We start from the raw sequence: 14,785 nt of genomic DNA, 5'->3' as shown, positions 1-14,785 counted from the left end.
TGGAGATGAGGTGGCGAGATGCCTTCAGGGTGGTTCATTTCCCTTGATGACAGATTAGTTAGAGGTGTTTATGTTAAATCCACTTCTGTTCTACACATAGAATGTGAGACATTTTAGAGAAATCCTAAAAGAGGTTTCTGTTCATTTCATCTGATAAAGACGTCCTGGCCTTATTGTTTGGACCTAGAACATAGAAATGGAGAAGAGGCAGGGGCAGAATGCAGAGAGAGGCGCCTTCCAGCTTAGTTCAGAATTCAGCTTAGCTGCAGCTCAGCTCTTTTCGGCTGATAGTCCACTGCCGGAACCGAGCTCTCATTTGCTGTTTTTTTGTGGAGAACTGTCACTCTCCCAACATTCCCACTGTTCTCAGCTTCAGAGCTGACTACAGTGAGTGTCAGACACTGGCCTGGAACTTCTCAGTGTGTCCATTTACTTGGAGTGAAGGACAAGGACTGCATTGTCCCTCTACCTAACAGCCCATTCCAGCCTTCACTTTCTCCTCCAGCTCTGGAAGCTTCAGACAGGACTTCAACAGGCTTACTCCTTAGGAGGAAGGGAGAATGGAGGTACTACCATTTAGTCCCATTTCCCAATGGGAAACTGAGGCACTGAGCAGGTTAAGGTCTTAGGGATGAGAGGATCCACTTATAGAGCTGGGAACAAACTAGGATTTAGTTAAGAGGGGTTGTTATCCACTGTGTGTGTGTGTGTGTGTGTGTGTGTGTGTGTGTGTGTGTTCATGTTCCTCTCCGATCTTCACTCTTCAAAAGGGCCACCCTGGAGAGGACATGATTTAAGAAGGGACTCCTTTTCTGAGGAATTTGTGCCATTAGGCACATTGCACAGTGTTTCTTGATCTTGTGTGTTTATCTGTAAATAGGAAATATCAACCATCCCTACCTTGCAGCATTGTTGAATGGGCGTTGGGGGGGGGGGGTGTCATTGAGGTAACTCAGATCTAAATGTCAGGATCCATTTCTGAACTCCAGCAAGCACACAAGACATCAGTCAGCAGTGCCCAGTTGGTGAGGCCGCACGCTGGAGGTGCTGCTCCCTTCAGCGGGAGGAGCCACGCTAGCCAGCCTCGACACAAGCTGATCTAATGTGGGTCTGTGCCATGTTAGATTTACTTTCCTGGCCGTGTCGCTGAAGCCGGGGAGGCAGCTAGCTTGGAATGCCCACCGCATGCTGGCTGCGTTACGGGAGGCTCCGTCTTCGTGGTTCCCCAGGGGTTGTTAAACTCGAAGGGATCGCCTACCCACCTCTTCCTCAGTCTTCTCCGCTCTCGTGGCACCTGTTCCTTCTCTGACATCCTCCCAAAAGTGAGCTTTGCCTCAGGGCCTGCCCCCTGCTATTCTCTTCTTATGGTGGCTACTCCCTTGGAAAACTCTTTCCCTCCCAATGCCCAAGACTATTGCCAACCCTAGATCAATTCCCCAGGCTTCAGACTAAACAGTCAATTACCAATTACCTCCCAGATTTTTTCTCTTAGGCACATCCAATTCCCCACATTCAAAATAGAACTTACCGTCTTCCTTATGCGCTTTGTCATGATTCCTGGCCTGAATAAAGCGCCATCAAGCTAGCCTCTTCCACCCCCAAGCTGGAGCTGGGAACTGACTGAGGACCCTCCCATTCCCGCCTCATCTTCACGGTCACCCTGCAGTCACGTCCCTGCTCACGTGCTCTCCTCCACATCTCTTTCCTCCATTGGCTTCTTGTCCTGGTTCTAATTTAGACCCTCATTTTCTGTTGGCCTTCAGTCTTGTTTCCCAGAGGACCAACTCCTGTTCTCTTTTTACCAGAGCAATGCCTTCATGAATCTGTAAAATAGCTTGCTGCCTGTCTAGCTCCCTATCATGTTTTTTTGAAAGAGAAACCGTCTATGGGCTAACCTTATCACTCCTCTCTGGTTTTCCACCCTCACCCTCCACAGATGGGCCAGAACATCTCTAGTCCCTGCTGTCTCGTGTGACACACCTTGTCTGTCTGCTTTAAACATCTTCTCAGCTTCACATCTGCTGGGCAGACCCTCATGATTCGCCACCTCTGCCTTAGCACACCTTTACAATACACACGCCTGCGCATGCTCACACGTGTGCTTACACACACACACACACACACACACACACACACACACACACACACGCGCATACTCCTACCACTCGTGATCCAACCTTCTTACCTGGTCGAAACCCTCTTGAGAGGGATGGCCAGGTCTTAGCCACAGGTCTCCTTAGTGTTCATACTGGTGTTTAGCACATAAGGGGAATTCGACCTGTGCCTACCGAGTAAGTGACTGAAGAAGTTACAGAAAACGTAAAGCCAGGCTAAACTGCCGATCAGAGGGGAGCCGAGCTCTGGTGTCTTCCACTAGAGGGCACTCTAGCCGTGCTCTTCACAGAATGTCTGTCATCACCAGCTGTGAGAGGAGCTGGCAGAGGCCTCAGGGTCTGAGTCCCTGGCTCCTGGCTGGGTTCCTGTCAGTCTCCTTTATTTTTCTATTTACTCTTCTCTCACGCCACGCTTGCCCGGGACACACACACTGCTTAACCTATAGCAAATGCAGACCTCTTCTCACTTCTTTAGTTCTCACCACAAAAACCAGTTTAAACCATCAGAGAACATGAATTATTGACAATTTTTGAGGGTTCCAACCTCCAGCTGCTTTAATGCTTTTGAGCAACACAGGATGTTACTTTGTTATACAAGTGGACATATGCTTTTGGTGGAGGGTTGGGGCTGTCTGAGAGACCCTCAAATCATACCCATTGCCAGGGTTGCCAGGCAATGCTTATCCTTGACTGCCATTTTAGGGCACATATCCATCAGTATTCATCTCACAGCACACCTGGGTGCCCAGCACACGGGCCCCTTGAAGGCGGGCGCCCAATTGTGAAACGAGCTTCACTGTTACTCTTTAAAGACTATGGCATAGGTGCTGCCGTCTTCAGCCTAATTCATAATGGCTCCTCTCCATGGAGCTCCATAGGGCGTTGTGCTGTGAAACTACACTTAAATTCTTTCATTTAGTACTTCGTGTTTCTTTCTAGAGACAGAGGGGCGTGTGCAAGGGTGGCACCAAAGGAGAATAATCAGAACGATCCAGGCTTTGGGGGCTGTCCCACTGGAACATCAGTGGCACCGAAGGGGGTTGGAGAGAAAAGAGGCCGCCTCCCTGTGTGGTGGGGCTTCGGTTCCACCCACGCCGGATAAAGGTGGGGTTAGGTTAAAGGAGGTTGGCTTATGCGTTAAAGGAGGAGTGTTTTTTTTTTTTTTTATAATTTGCAAATTTTATTTTATTTTTTTACAATAATGAACTTATTTATTGTAGTTTTTAATTACACTTTATCCACCCTGCATCCCCCATAAGCCTCTCCCTCCTCCCCTCCCAGTCACTCTCCCTCCCCCCCTCACACATGCCCCTCCCCAAGTCCACCAATAGGGAAGGCCCTCCTCCCCTTCCCTCTGATCCCAGTCCACCAGATCACATCAGGAGTGGCCGCATTGTCATCCTCCATGGCCCGTAAGGCTGACCTCCCCTCAGGGGGAGGTGATCAAAGAGCAGGTCAACCAGACTATGCCAGAAGCAGTCCCTCCTCCCATCACCATGTAACCACTTAGACACTAAACTGCCGTGGACCACATCTGCGCAGGGGCGCTAGGCCATCTCCATGCCTGGTACTTGGTTGGGGTATGAGTCTCTGGGAAGACCCCTGTGTTCAAATTTTCTGGTTCTGTTGCTCTCCTGTGGGGTTCCCATCCTCTCCAGATCCTACTATTTTCCACTTCTTACATAAGATTCCATACACTCTGCCTGACCATCGGCCATAAGTCTCAGCGTCCGCCCCGACAGTCCGAAGGGCAGAGCCCCCCAGAGGCCCAAGGAGGAGTGTTTATATACGAAGGAAGTTCCTGGGACTTGTATGTAGGACAGAGACAGGAAAGAGGGAAAAGAGAGGAAAGAGGAGTTTAAAGGCAGCCGGCTAAGACAGACTAGTTTCTGTGTCTGGAGGCTGGTGTGGTGGGGTACTGTGGAGAGGGGGGTCATCCTGCTTGGCTGGAAACAGTCAAAAGAGCTTTAGGGGGAGGCTCTACTTGATCAAAGTGAAACATATGCAGAAAGATTATAAATACCTACGGTTTACTATTTGACTGCGTTTTAATAATCTGAGAAACTCCAGGACATTTTGAATCATATTTTCTCCCATTTTTGGTTGCTAAAATCTTATGTAAATGAGACTTTATTGAGTCAGGATCACAGGGAACTCTGGAATCACATGGGTTAAGTGAGGAACACGGTATAAGAACTGGACAACTGGTCAACTTTGCATATCCCCCACTGTCTCCAAAATGGGATATACATAATGGAGCGGAAGAATTCAAGTGTAGTTTCACCGCACAAAGCCCCATGGAATGCCGTCAAGAGGGGCTGATATCAATGAGGCTGAATACTTAAACAAGACTCTTTAAAAATTAAAAAGGAAGCCTATTTCACAAGGGTAGGACACCTCTGTTGTGATGTGAGAGCCACTGAGTTTGACTGAGCCTCTGTGGAGGAGGTCCCATGGCTTCATTAAAACGTCAGGCTACCAGGCCAGCCGAGCATTTTCCCTGCTGCCCCCACACGCTGATGTTAGTCTGTGGAAAGGAGGGGTGCACAGGGAATGGTGGGCTTCTGACCTATGAGGGAGGGTTCTGTTTTTTCTAGTAGCTAAGCCTAGGATTCTAAGTCAGCCTGCCCACAACCAGGCCAGCCTGCATTTCTGTGTGTAATCAGAACCAGTTCAGCTCCGCGAACATCTGCCGAGAACATCCTACTTGCTGCATCACAGTAGGTGCTGGGAGTGCAAGTACTTCCCAGGCACGGTGACCTAAGCACGGTGACTTAAGCCAACCCGGTGAGAGCCGGAGCTGTGGAAGCCAAAGGCTGCAAAGAAGAGGTCCCAGCATGCCCCAGGAGAGAGTGATGACAGGTGAGGGAAAGCTTTGCTGAAAAGCCCATTTGTGTGTGTGTGGTGTGTGTGTGTGCACATGTGTTTGTGTGTGTGCATGTATATTTGCATGCTCCTGCAGGTGTGTACACACGGTTAGTGGGTGATCTCAGGTGTCATTCTTAGGAACACCCACCTTCTTTGAGATGGACTCTTTCATTGGCTCATCGTTAGTGTAGGCTGGCCAGAGGGCCTGAGAACTCTTCCTGCATCTGCCTCCTCAGCATTGGGATTCCAACTGTGCACTCAGCATTTTTACCTGGCTTCTGGGGGTTGACTTGGGACCAGTGACCAGCAGTAAAAAGGCCACTGTCCAGTAAATTCTAGGGACTGAGTGGGGCTTCCCAAGCCAGCAAGGACAGGAAAAAGACAGTATTCAAATGCTGATTTCTGTACACAGAGATCTGGTTGAAGCCCTATTGTCATTATTGTGAAGCATCTCCTGACTCATTGTTTGTGAAACATTGTCCATCATCACCTTTTGATTGGCTAAATAAAGAGCTGAAGAGCCAATAGCTGGGCAGGTGAGGCGCAAACACTAGCCAGGTGGGAGGTGGTGCCTTTAAGGCTTGGAGAAACCACAGAGAGGCTGAGTGCAGAGCACAGCTCCCCTCCCAGCCCCTGCTAAGCAGCAAAGCCAGCTGCCCAGGGGAACCAAACTCAGTACCTTTAAGAGGCCCTGCTGTGCGGACGAGCACTTGAGTGAAGCCCGGAGCTAGCTGAACTGTACCGCAGCCTTTCTCAGGCACGTGTTAGAGACTGAAGCTGATGATGCTCCAGCATATGTATCCAATAAAATGCAACAGTTTTTTAGGTGTAATGGCAGAGAAAATGTTACAGATATATCTTACAATTCTACAGGGCAAGCAATTGCAGAGAGATCTAGCAGGATGTTAAAGGAAATGCTCATAGGACAGAAAGGGGATAAAGGAGCCCCCAGAGACAGATTAAATAATGCTTTGTTGACTTCACTTTTTTTTTTTTAAAATGCCGGTGAGCAAAAGCAAAACAAAACAAAAAACCACCGCCACCACCAACAACAACTACAAAAACCAACAGCTGCTGAGAGACATTAGGTCGTGGGAAAAACTGCTGTATTAAACCTGCATATTTATTTTAAGGATGTCTTAACTTCAGAATGGAAGCTAGGAAATGGGTTGTGTTGGCGGAGAGGTTTTGTCTTTCAAGAGGGGATGAAAAGCTATGGATTCTTTAAAATTAATAAACATTAGATTTGACCAGGGGAGACCTCCTAAAAATCTTGGCTGTGGAAACAAAGGAAGAAACAAACAAACAAACAAACAAACAAACAGCCCATCAAAACAGGTGAGTATATGCTCATCCCTCTGTATAGGAACAGCTCGGAGACCGGTTGCGACTTGAAAATGTCTCTGAGTAGACAATAAATCGTGTTGGCTAAGGAGTCCTCAGGACTTATTTTTACATGCCATCCTTTCATATGGCATGGATGGAGACTTATATTACAGTTTGGCTATGCAGTTCAAACAGACTTATAAAGTTTTATGCCTTTCACCCGCTCAAACAAGGAGCAGAGACTCACCCTTAGCTGATTTACGCACGCCATGCAGAGCATACGTGTGTTAATGCAGAAATGTGTGTTAGCTCTAAAAGTTCATGTGTTTATAGAACAAAACCACCAGACACCAAAGAAGACAAGTAGCCCAGATGACCCAGCCTCGCAGACTGCCTCAATAGCTGTTTCCTCAAAAATCTGCCTCCAGAACAACTTCAAAATGGCTGGCTAAGAATCATGTAGCCTTCCAGACTGTTCCAGCCAGGGCATCAGTTAAGCCCTGTACTTTTCCGTCACACAGAGACTGGACAGCAAATATTACTCCTAGGACATGGCCATTTTTCTCCAATTTTCTTAGGGACCCCAAAAGAGAACATTGCTCCCAGATTGCTAGAACCATTTTAAGAGAAGGATGCCCCATTCCTGAAATTTGGGTGAGTGGTTTTTGGTATTAGATGGACGATGTGTGTTTGTTGTTATTTATACAGAGTTGGCTACACGTTGTTAATAGCCTTGGTCAGGGAGGAAACAGAGCGAAGGAGGTTAGATTCAAGGATGTCTTTTTCTCTTTCTCTTTTGCTCTTGTATCCTTCTTTCTCTCCTATCTAGTGTTGGGGAAAGAAGGAAAAGGAGAGATAAAAAGAAAAGGCAGGGGGAGGCATAGGAATGATAGGATAAAAGAGTAGATAATCAAATCTACTTTCAGACTTGAAAACATCGAGACAAATATTACACATTGGTATGAATTTTGTATATTGATAGAATTTTAAGGATGCACATGTGTGCATGCGCGCGCGCACACACACACACACACACACACACACACACACACACGTCTCAACCCTTGTATAAGGTATTGTATATATGCAACTCCTTTAAAAATGCAATGTGAAGTTCTAGCCCCTTTGAAAGCTGCCATTACAAATGTTTTAAGATAATTAAGAAAAACAGGTTAGTAGTCAGTCAATCAAACTTGTGGTTTTGTTAGGTACTAGTGTAGTTAATTATAGAAATAAGCTTTAGTTAGCTTCCAGTAGATGTTTTCAAAGTTAATCAGATAGTGACTAGCTAGAAACAAGAAAACTTGGCCTATTCACATATACTATTAATAGATAGACTGTCTTCAAAAACTTCAGAGATGTACAGAATATGTCACTTAAAGATATTTTATTAATTAAAGGTATGTTGACAGTGAGACATATCAGCTCCTGGCTTCAAAGAAGATGATAGGCATTGAAGAACCTCCATATGGAGTTTGCTTCAAATGTGGCAAGCAGACACTGGGCAAGAAGCTGCCCTTACCTCAACTGCAGACAGCATGCTGTCCAAGCTGTGGACAAGCGGGACATGGAAGACGTTGATTGCCAAGCTTTGCCAAGACAAGGTAGGCAGTCTTTCATAATTCCTGCTTCACAGAAAAGTCTATCATTACTAGGTTATAAGGTGGAGACAATGCCCCAACGTTGCTGAGGAACCTTGGGTGACTGTCTAGGCAGCCAGCTGTCTCTGTCATTTTTATGGTTTTGGAAGCTGTTTGCTCTGCACTTCCTGTTTCCTCAGGTAATAGTTATCTTCTCAGGGGTCTGATGGGGTTGAAGACTAGATAGTTATGGTCTCACAATTAAGCTTAAGTTCTTTAGGATCTAAGAAGATGATTTAAGTTAAAAGTTATTTTTAGGTTGATAAATGCAGGTTATGGGAGAAAGTGATTTAAGTGCAGAACTTAGAACTCATCAATATGGATAGATAGTAGAGTACTTTCTCCAAGGTTCAAATACAAATGGACTGGACACTCTGAATGTAACTCTTACCTTGTGGACCTTAGTTTTCACAATTGTTCTTATTGTACATAGTTTGTTCATTAATGTAAGAGAAAGAGCCTTTTGTCGGACTGAAAGGAAATTGTTTGTGTGCATTATGTATTCAAATGCTGATTTCTGTACCCAGAGATCCGGTTGCAGGCTCGACTTTGGTACTGTCATTATTATGAAGCATCTCTTGACTCAGTATTTTTTAAAACATTGTTCTTCATCACCTTCTGATTGATCAAATAAAATCTTGAACAGCCTATAGCTGGGCAGGAGAGGAAAAAGTAAGACTTCTGGGACCAGAGACAGAGAGAGTCTCAGGTGGGGACCAGGGAGTCGCCATCAGGACATGGATGAAGGAGGTCCCAGGGCAAGACTAAGATGGCAGTTAAGAGGCCACGTGGCTGGGAAGTAGGCCAAGCCAGTTTTGTTGGATTAGAACAGCTGACTATCTGCCCAGCTATAGCACCTGAAGCTTTTAATAAATAGAAAGGTCTCCGCGTCATTACTCAGAGCAAGGGCGGCCGTAGAAAAACATCACATTTGCAACTGTGCAAGGCCAGATAATGTGTGAATGGGAGATCTAGGGCCAGGGAGTGGCTGGAAGGTCCAGTTAGAAAGTAGTATACTGTGAAAGAGCAGCCGTGGAGAGCTCTGTCCTCCTAGCTTCGGAGTGCCAGCTTCGTCCTACAGACTGTGGATTCCTGGTATCCTTAAACCTTAGTACTCTTTGGTGGATCTACTGTGCCACTCTTGGGACTTAAACTGGATGTGTGATTTTTTGAAATTTTTTTATTTTATGGGGCTGATGCTGGTGTTCTGAGCAGAACTGCATTAGGGCTGTGGTGTGTGTGAGTGAGTGAGTGAGTGTGTGTGTGTGTGTGTGTGTGTGTGTGCGCGCGTGCTGACTCTGGGTTCCCTGCCCCTCCACGTCCTCTGTATACATGTTCAACCGGGACGCTCCCTTCCTCTGGACACTTCCTGTTGGGCACATTCAGCTTGGGATTCTTGAGGCCACTAGGTTAAAGCTGTTCTTACGGTTTAGATTTGTTTCGGGTCTTTGGAAAGAAAAATTCTCTTGCTATTTGTTTTTCAAATTTCTTCCTTCTCCCTCTCAAATTCCATGCTTGTTTAATCTTGTTTAAACAATTAGAATCCCTTTAAGGAAGCCACAGTTGGAGCACTTTGGGGAGGGGGCTGGGCCTGACACATCTAGCTGTTCTGTCTTCTGGAGCCTGTCCCAGGCTTGCTCTCCTGCCAGCTGATTATCATGTTTGAGAAGTCACCAGGTGACACAACTCATCTCCAAGGGCCCACTCCTGGATGCGGGATGGCAGTGGCTTGCTCTTCCTATGAGAGCAGGGCTCGGCTGGTTTTCTTTTCTTCACACATTTGATTAAAATTAAAATTTGATCCAGGCAAAACTGTGAGAGGCCACCTGAGGCCTGGGCAGAGGGGAGATCTGATACCTGAGAGAGTGTCTGTTTCTTCCTCAGGGGTGCGGAGACCCTTTGGTTCAAGATATGCAGTCACCTCACACCCCACCCCCTCTTGACTTCTGCTGGAGCCTCAGCTTCTCAGAGTTGTCTGTGGCTACTGACAGCTGGGTTCTTGGGTCAGGAGCTTCTACATAGCACTGATGCCAAGTGCTGATAGGGGCTGAGACAATTTCCTAGAGCTTGGAGGTGCCTGAGGGCTGAGCTTTAGAATGCTTGTAGCAGGAGTAGGAATCACAGCGGTTCTTTGGGAAGTGTGAGAAATTGGGCCAGGTGTGTTTAAAATGTGGCTCACTTGGTCCTTGTGAGAATGAGCAGGAGTGTCTGATGAGTCTTTTAGCTGGGTACATTACACCCATCCCGGGGTGCCCTGCCCTTCCTGGAGCGCTCACAGAGGTGGAAAGTGAGGCCTGGAGCAGCCACAACAGTGAAAAGAAATGGCTGTGGTTCTTGGCGCGATGACCAGCTAAGTTTAAAACCCTGTGCTGTTCTACAATGTCTACACAGACAGCGGTGGGCCTAACGCCTTGAGAGTCACGATGATTTTCCAGCACACCGACAAATATGCTCCACTGAATTTCCTCAAACGAGCAAGGAACAATTCTTCCCCAGCAAACATGCGATTGTAGTCCATTCATGCAACACGAAACCACAAACACAAGCAGCCTGGGTCGTGAAAAGCCAGTGCTGGAAGACACGGGCTCCTGCTGGAGCGCTCCTCATTCATTTATTTTGTGTTCGGCTAGTTCTGGCCAACAGACAAGTGCTAACAGGCACGAAGGTGGAGCAGAAATGTACGGGAGTCTCCAGCTGGGAAAAGTCTGTATGTTCACATATTTTTTTTACTGCATGGGGGAAGGCTGCTGCTATTTGACTTAAACAGTGCACCCTTCACCTCTCCCCCTCACCCCCAGGAATGCGTCCTCAGTAACAGCTTCTAAGAATCTTCATTCTGGAGTCACAGCAAGGGAGGGCCTGTCCCGAAGTGTGGATCTTGCTTCTGAGCCTGGATGAAGTTTCGCACCCCCTAACAGCCAATCAGTCTTCTATGTCCTTTCTGCCTAGGTTACCATTAAAATGACCTGAAATGTTCAATGACACCAACTGGCCTACGAATCTGGCCTGAGAGTGCCAGGGGAGGGTATGGGTGGCAACGGACAGACTGTCTTCCTAGAATTTTCGAACTGCCCCAAGTTTATCACCTAGTAGATTGCTCTTTTCCTGGAAAGATCTAGAACTTAAATATTCTCTCACTCCTGTCTTAGTTACTTTCTTGTTGCTGTGGTAAAACACCCATGACCAAGGTGACTTATAAAAGAAAGCATTTATTTGGGCTTATAACTTCAGAGGAGCCAGAGTCCATTATGCGGGGCAGTAGAGCGCCGAGTAACAGGTATGTTGGCCGGAGCACCTGAAGTCTCACATCCTGATCTACCAACAGCAGAGAGCACCCTGAGAATGGTGTCGGTGCTTGGAACTGCAAAGCCTGCTCCCAGCAGCATGCTTCTTTCAACGAGGCCCAGTCCTTGCCCACAGCTCCACCAGCTGGGGACCATGTATTTAAACGTATGAGCCTATGGGAGCCATCCTCATTCAAACGGCACATCCCACTCTCTGGCGCCCAGAGGCATTCAGTCCAACCTCAAAAGTTCCCAGAGTCTTTCAGTCTCAGCACTGTCTCAAGGTTCAAAGTCTCTTCTGAGACTCAAGACTCTTAGTAACCCCCTGTAAAATAAAGAGCAAAGGCTGGACTTCCAACATGCAATGGCACAGAATATGAATTACCAATACCAAAAGGGAGGAATCAGACAACAGTGAGGAAATAATTGACCAAAGCAAGATGGAAGCCCAGCAGAGCAAACTCCAAATCTTGGAGTTCCACGTCTGAAGTCAGAGGGCTTAGGTGGCTGTTGCCATCTAGCTTTGCTGCCTACAACACACTTTTCTCTCTTGAGCTGGTTCTGAAACCTGCTTTCCCCGAGTGCAGCTTTTCTTGTCGGGGATCTCATAGTATGTCCACCATCCTGGGGTCTCCAATGCCATTGGGGCTTTGCTTTCACAACTTCACCCTGTGGTGTCTCAGGGCTTTCAAGCTCCAGGGGCACCATTGTCACATGCCTGTCCTCAGAGTCTCCTTAACCAGAGAGAAAGATTCCACAGGACTTTACTCCTATGTCCTTCATGACCCTAAGCCAAAAGATGTGGAGAACACTGCTGAGTTCAGCTGCATGTTCGGAATGGAACCTGACCCTCCCATCCCCACCCCCTTACACACCTCCATCACATGTCAGCAGCTTTCGCTTATTACTTTTTGAGAACAAAAATTTTCCCAAGTCTTTTTTTTTTTTTTTTTTTTTAGATTAGGAGCCTATGGGAATGCAGTCTTGCCCTGAGGTCACCCCTCTTTTTATTCCAATTTGGATTAAGCCTCTCTTTATTCTCCTAATCTCTTTCAAGCACAAGCCTTGACTTTAAGGTTAAATTTCTCTTTTTCTAACTTTATATTTGAAAAATTTCTTTCTGCCCCATTTGCTCCTTTTCATTACAGATCTGAATAAGTGATTACTAATAAACTTGGAGAGAGTCAATATTAGGCTGCCTTGAAATCTCCTTGGCTAAAGGAACCAGTTTATTACTTTTTAATTTAGCTTCAAGCAAGTCCTTAGGACAAGGACAGAAAGCAGCTACATTCTTTGCTAAAACATTACAAGGACGATCTCTAGCCTAGTTGCTAATATAATTTCCTGCCGAAACCTCTTGAGCTGCTGAGAATAATGGTAGACCCATGTAGGATTTTTCTGAGAGAACAGATGTACTGCGTGACAGCCTATAACAGTTAGTTATATTAAAGCAGAGAGGTCTGAGCTTTATGGCTCAGACAGTCTACATGGCTCTCAGTGCTGTTTTCCAGGCTCATACTACAATGTCCTGTTAAGTTCTTCTTATAGTCCAAGCATTTTTCTATCAAATTCCCAAAGTCTTCTACAATCCTCCAAAAAACAGCACGGGCAAGCCTGTTAGCCCAATTGCCTACTCCCTACTACCAACCAAAAGTCTTAGTTACCTTTCTGTTGTTGTGAAGAGACATCCCAACCAAAGAAAATTATAAAAGAAAGTGTTTAATTGGGCTTAGAGTTTCTGAGGGTTGATAGTCCTTTATGGTTTGGGCAGCATGGCGGCAAGCAGCGGGCAAGTTGTTTGGAAAAGCTGAAGGTTCACATCTTACTGTGCCAGCTGGGGGCAGAGGACACGGTGGGAATGATAGGAGCCCTTTAAAACCGAGAAGCCCACCTGCAGTGATACACCTTCTTCAACAAGGCCACACCTCGTAATCGTTCCCAAACAGTTTCACCGACTGGCGACCAAGTATTTAAACATATGAGTCTATGGGGGCCCGTTCTCATTCAAACCACCACATTCTCTCTAACTTGCAAATGTCTCCCTGAGAGCACAGGAGTATTCTGAGAGTCTTATCATCAGTGTCTCCCAGGGCTTAGAAGGTGTAGGCACTCCCATGCTTGGGAGCAGAAGGAGCTGGGGTCCCCTGCTTTAGCTGTGCTGTTTTGTGTTTTCATGCATCTCATCTGTTCTTTCAGAAAAAACCCATATGGGTCTGCTGTTCTTCTCTCTCTTTCTTTGGAAGATAAGGGTAGGTGCATAGGTTGGGTGGAGGAAGGACACCAAAGTTACAGCCATGATAATGCAGCCTGCTGAGTCATCTCTATTTTTGGTATCTGAGCGTGCAGGGGGTTGAGCTCCAGATGATAAAGCATCAGCAAATGATTGTGTTGCTCTTTGCACTCGTAAAAAAAAAGAACAAATGTTAAATAATAACAACAGTAATAGTAATGTGATTTGGCTTGGGGAGGAGGCTTCGGGATCTCTGAGATGGAACACATATGGAATGCATTCGTGGCTCTGTATAAATGCCCTATAAACTGATTGGGCGCAGATGAGAAACATTTGTCAGCGAAGTTCCCATTACTGGGTGTGGTGGGGTCTGGTTTGGGCTCTTATTGGAGGGGCTGCTTTAGAAGAGGAGAGGCTATTGTTAGCTGTGGTGGCAGGGAGAGCTCTTCGGGGTATTCTTACCTTCACCAACACGCTAGGCCAGAGATGCTTGAATGGCTGAAACCGTTCACATCAGTCTGCCATACAGAAGGTGCGATGGAGCCAGCAGGAAATGCTACGCACTCAGGAGGGGCTCTGTTAAAGTCATAGGCCATGAGAATTTCAGATTTCAAATTCGCTTCCCCGGAGTCCTACACTGCTTTCCTGCCAGGAGTGAGCTATGGAATTAAGCGCAGTCGTGGCCGGTTTGGGTAATCTGGGAGACGACCGATAGTGGGTCACACACACTGGAGGTTGGCGTGGTGAGCGGTGCTACTTTTGGGGTGCAGCATATATAACAATGAAGCTCTGGCCAGGCACTTTTTGATGATTGAAAAAAAAAATGGCACGTGACATGTGACTCCATTGGTTTTGCTCTGGAAAAGAGGACGTGGAAGATTGTCCCAGAGCTCTCTGTCCCTGGAGTTTCCAGCTCCCCTGTGGTTTGGCTTCCCCACTTGGGTGGCCTTGGTGGGCTGCTGTTGTTATCCAATTTCCTTGCTTCTATTTTAGGAAGCATTGCCACTGGTCATTGTTGGATGTTCTTGTGGAAATTCTACACATATTTAAGAAACGAAATTGAGTTAGAGGCTTTTGAAACAGACGTCTGCCACGCTTAAAGGATGCTAACATACGCAGATGGTTACAGAGTCCACGTCTAAGCATGCTTCTTCTTTGCAAGTTTTGTCTGATAAAACTCAGCTTTTGCAGAAGTTGTTCGGACTCTGGCTAGATAGGAGAACTTCTGGGAGACTGGTGGGGAGGGGTGTTGGGAGAGAAGGCAACAGCTGGGAGAATGACAGTTGTTGGAGAGAGCTGTTGAAAAGACTAATGGAGTGGCCA

Source organism: Psammomys obesus, unplaced genomic scaffold (genome assembly GCF_907164565.1).
Source record: "Psammomys obesus unplaced genomic scaffold, mPsaObe1.curated_primary_1811, whole genome shotgun sequence".
In the NCBI taxonomy this organism is placed as follows: Eukaryota; Metazoa; Chordata; class Mammalia; order Rodentia; family Muridae; genus Psammomys; species Psammomys obesus.
Note: the sequence above shows the minus strand (reverse complement) of the source record.